Raw genomic sequence first — 5116 nt, forward strand, 5'->3', positions numbered from 1 at the left:
GTTTAACTGCCTGAACCTCACTGCAATCATTTGATTGGGATTTTATTTAAATCAATTTGTTTCAGTCTTGATCAGTCTCAGCAGGGATACTGATAAACAAAATCAAACATTAGAGCCAGTCAGACAAAACAAATAAATGATGAAATCAGCAGTTAATTTGACAAGATTCTGTCTCTACAAAGAAGTAATGACAATGTGTGTCATTATAATTTTTGAGCAAATGTAATTTACAGCTATAAAATACAGAAATATTGAAATAAACATGTATGATTAACAATCAGCAATTCCATTGTTTTCCAAACAAGAAGTGTGGATTTAAGGGCAATTGTAGCCTTCTTTCTCAAAAACAGGAGGAGAGTACAAAATGGATAATAAAATGCCATTTGGAAAAGAATTGTTTAAGGAACTATGGGCATACAGTTAATAGGATGCAGACGTGTTTTTGAAAGTACCTTTATAACAGTATGCGTCTATTTGAATGCTGCTAGGATTTCATAGTTTTAATAAACATTTTTGCTACATGTGACACGTCCAAATTGTGGTGAATCAAAGGCGAAGCAAGCTTTTTTAAACCCCTCGATTTAGTGCCAGTTTACTAGGTCTTTAAGCACTTGTTTTTCTTAGCTGGATAAACTGGCACTAAAATCTTCATTTTAGGAACTAAAATTTGAAATTTGATATTATTAATCTCAGATGAATAATGAAGTATGGGTTGATACCTGTGTTTAGTATTCCAAATGTGACATCACTTTCCAGCAACTTTTAACTGCAGTCACGACTGCCTTGCTCTCCCACCTTAGCACTTTATTCAACCCCTCGATTTTGGTCATTAAAATAAATCTAACCACGGAGAGCTACAAACCTGAACAGAAATGAAAAGGAGAAGTTGTAAGACAAAACTGCTTATCTTCTTTAATACTAGGTTTAGATGTGAACAAACACAGAAAGACCCCAAAAATATTTGGTGTGAGCAAAATTGTTTCTAAAAATCCCACTGTAGGTGAGTTATTGTGCTAAGACTACAATGTAGCTCCAAAATATTTTAACACTCGGAGATCTATTTTAATTTACTTCCATTTATCAACATTTATCAACAATCTTTTTTTGATAAATGATAAAAGATATCTTTTTTTTAGATATCTTCAAGTTCGAAATGACTTCCATTTTTTCAGACAGGTGCAATAAATAACATCAAATATTTTCCTCATACTTGCGCATTATCACTTTCGTTTTTTTGTCTAATTTTCCCCTTTTAAACTGTTTTTTCATGTAGCAGATGGCAGTGCTTTGCTGAGCAGCTCTGTGAGGCGTAAACACGGTGACTAATGTGAAAAGGTTCAATTGAAAGCTGTAATTATGTCTTATGTGTGAGCTGAATGCGTCTAAATTACATTGCCTTTACAAATCAAGATTATAACAGAAATGAAGACACCTCTTTAACCTTGTCTCCTGCCTCTCTCTTCTTTCTGCCAGAAAATGTTGCAAAAACTAACTAACTAAATAAATAAATAAAAATCTCACATCTAGGTTTGCACAAAATCTGACTGTCAAGGTAAGATGACCTTTGCAAACCGAACCACAGAAATCTTACATAAACCATCAGTCTGCATCTGCTGGCATAAGGTGACATTTCAATTCAAGGTTGTCATACACATATTGTTGTGGATTTCTGCTACTCTGCTGCAATGTAGTTGTCCACAGGTTCTGGGAGCAGAATCTCAGCTATGTATGATGATTATACATGCACAAAAAGCAAAAATAACACAATCCAATTTATTTATCTCAAAAACCTTAAATTAGAACAAAACAGATGTAGCTTTTTTTCTATGTATAATATAGAAGCTATTCAAATTTATATGGTTTACTGGGTATTTTTTAAAGTTGGGGATATTAGTTAATAACCTAACCTTGTTTAAAACTTCTCCACAACTTTATCATTGAACTTTGTGATGCTGTTTGTTTTCTAATGCTCTTCAACAAACATCTGAGGCCTTCATAGAAGAACTATATTTATACTGACAAAAAATTACACACAGGAAGACTCCATTTAATAATGTAATGACCTACTAAGAAAATAGCTTGAACCAGATTTTACTTCGATCTACACTCTCTAAATACGGTTAAATTCTGGCAACCACAGCTGCCAGTATTTTACTGTAAATTAGATTTAAAAAATGTTTGTACAGTGTACCAGAGTGAAGGAGGCATAATTATAATGCACACCATATGCAACCAATTTATATGTTTGTGTAAAATTTAGCAAGATACATTTCTTCTCTTTTTATTCTCTATTGTTATTCTTTTGCAGCAATAAATCACTTTAGTCTATCAGGTAAAATCTTCATTATTCCCACTGATGTTTGTGACTTTAACAGGAAAAGTCACAGTAACTTGGCAGAAACTTATCGTAATCACATTTTTATAATCTGTGGGATTCATATATATTTTTGGACTTACTCAATAGCTTCCCTTCTGGTTCATGGGCTCAAGCGACCGACTGCAACTAAAAAAAATCTGCCAGCAGTTTTTTAAAGCCTGGAGGTATTTTAATTTTGCAGTGAAGATGTTAGTGACTCTATTTATTTATTAATTTTACACCAGCAAGCTACTTAAAAGTTTCAGATTAATGTTTTTAATTAATTTTGATCATTTTCAGGTGTACTGTGTGACTACTTGGAATAACAATGTAAGATAAACATGACATATTTTTCAATCAGCTCTAAACTTAACTTAAAGGACATGTCTAACATGAAAAACCATCCAGTGTCAGAAATTATTAAACCCGCAGAAGACAATTTGTCAAGCACATCCTTGAATTTTCTAAATTGTAATTAAAGAAAAATAAGTGAAAATGGTATGTTTATACAATTACATTTTGAAAACTGTCATTTTCAAAACATTTCACACTCGGCAAAATGAAATATTTACTTTATTCAAGTGGATAAACAGTAATAAGAGAGACTACTTAATAGGCTGTAATAGGTTTTTTTCTCCTTATAACTGCGAGTCATGTTTGATCTACCACTCATTGTGTTTCAAATGAAGAAAGTTAGAATGTTAGGCTGTTCTCAAGCACATGCCACAAGTTTTTTGTCACAGTGTGAAACTACTTTGGCATCTCAAGTAACACTAGTATACCATCTGATGGCAGAAGCTGTCCCTGCATAAACTCAATGCACCATTGGGCCAAATCATGTTGGCAGTTTTGTTTCCCTGCTCTCAGATCCATAGCAGTTCTCCAACCATATTTAGATTGTGGCTGTGTAACAGAGAACAAGCACTAGTTAAGTACCTCCAGCTGAATCATTAAATTGGCTGGGTCCAGAGAACAAGGACTTCTTCAAGCAGAATTTCTTTCTGCTAGCTTTTTGGTGAACGTTCTGCCACCAATCTATTTATTTATTTTTTTTGCTGATTCAGTTTTCATTTTCAGATAGGTCATAAAGGACTGTGCTGTTAAAACTTTTACGTTATAGTTTATATCAGAATCCACTTGGCCAGTGGTCCTACAATGAGTTTCTTCCTCAGTTTACTCACTTTTGTAGTCCCCATTAAATTAATCTTGGTTCATTGGAGCTAAAGTCTGTTGGCATAACAAGTCAGCTCTCTAATGCATTCCGTCATATTCCTTCCTCAGGGAATTAAACAAAAACAAGCAACCATAGGTCCTTTAAAAGATATTTCCTAATAGAAAGATTGACCTGTATCAAGTCAGCCATAGTTCAGATTAGGGGCTATAACAACCAAAACATGATTGCATTGGCTCTGAGCCCTTCAATATTGCAAAGTAAAACATAAAAGACAATGGCCTAAAGTTTACAACACCCTTTTCAAAATAAATGTCTTGTTTGGTAGGGGTCAGAGAAGATCCGTGCTTTCCTTTAACAACATGGTCTGTTTCGGTCCTCATGTTGTGATAAAGCCTGTCAGCCTTTTAGTTGTGCACTGTTGAACGTTTGTGAGGATTCTGATGTGAACGTTGACATAAAAGATCTCCAACTGCTTGCTGTCTGTCTTGCTGATTTTGTAATCCTATTATTATGATGCAATTAGCTCTGATCCTCACTGATGTTGACTGAGTCTCTGAATCTCAGGCCTCAGGGATTTGTCATTACCATTACTGAACAAACAGCACCATCAAGAGCAGGGTACACACCAGAAAGGTCAGGGGTAAATATGTGGCAAAGCTTAAAAAAAGGATCGACTTTAAAGTGTGATGCAATTGTGAAAATGGAAAGAATATTTAGTTATGTGATCCATAAATCTGTCCTTTAGAAAGCTAATTTTGAAAGGAAACCTTAACCCACAAGTTATGTTGGGGGCATCAAACATTAGAAGAACTTGCTCTAGACAGATGAGACCAAATCGGAACTTTCTAGGCAACATGTAAAATATATGGAGCAAAACTAAGACTACACTGAACAAACACTCACCACTGTGAAAAGAACCTTCCTCAACAACACCATGCTGTGGGTAAGAGTTATTTTCAACAGAACGAGAAAGATGGTCAGAATGAATGAGAAGATGGATTGAAATGCAAAGCAAACCTGTCAGAAGGCATCTCCGAAGAAGCAAAACCGTTGGATGGAGGTTCCCTTTCCAGCAGGAGGAAGACCAAACACCTACATGGCAAAGACAATCTATGACTTGAGAACTGCTGTGTACAGATGCTCTACATCCAATCTGACTGAGCTCGAGGTAGTTTCTGAGGAACATGGGTAACAATTCTAGGCTCTAGATGTGCAAAGCTTTAACCCAAAAGATTTTCAAAACATCACAGCTTTCACATGTTGTGAAAAAAGTCTGTCAACAGCAAGTGTACTTGCAGAAAAATAAGCTTCTACTGGAGAACTAAATACAAAGCGACACTTTTCATGTTTTAATTGTGTAAAAGAACAAAGCAAGTTTCTTCATAATAAAGTCTAATTTTGAGCTTATTTATCAAAATTATTAAATTGTGAATAGATTAAACAATAAAATAAGTCAGTCCAACTTAATGGACAAAAAAACAACAAAAAACGTCATTTCCCAGATGGCCATCGCAAAACAACGCGATGACGCCAGACGCCACCAGGAAGTTTATTCATGAATCTCGTTACCTTTACACCGCAGCGAA

Source organism: Xiphophorus couchianus, chromosome 8 (assembly GCF_001444195.1).
Source record: "Xiphophorus couchianus chromosome 8, X_couchianus-1.0, whole genome shotgun sequence".
NCBI lineage: Eukaryota > Metazoa > Chordata > Actinopteri > Cyprinodontiformes > Poeciliidae > Xiphophorus > Xiphophorus couchianus.